This window comes from Eurypyga helias, unplaced genomic scaffold, assembly GCF_000690775.1.
Source record: "Eurypyga helias isolate BGI_N326 unplaced genomic scaffold, ASM69077v1 scaffold34104, whole genome shotgun sequence".
Taxonomy (NCBI): Eukaryota; Metazoa; Chordata; class Aves; order Eurypygiformes; family Eurypygidae; genus Eurypyga; species Eurypyga helias.
Genome location: NW_010244910.1, coordinates 1 through 303, shown reverse-complemented (window position 1 = coordinate 303; position 303 = coordinate 1).

Genomic DNA, 303 nt, shown 5'->3' with positions numbered 1-303 from the left:
CCTCCCCTGCCCATGTTGCTGCCTCTCCCCAGCTGGCCGCCCGGCACAAGGGCCTTTTGTTCCTCCTGCCTCTTCCCTCTGCCCTCTCCCACTCTGTCCCCATCCCATCCCCTCGGGACCCCTCACCCCCTCCCTGCAATTCACACAGCCCCCGTGGATGCCTGCGCCCAGCCCCGCGAGGGAGATCCACTCCTCGGAGCATGCGTCCGCACCTCTCCCCGATCAATGGCAATAATTTTATTGGCATGACAAGGTAGCCAACGGTTGCCAAAGTGAATCCATCAAATACCTCTCGGCAGCTCC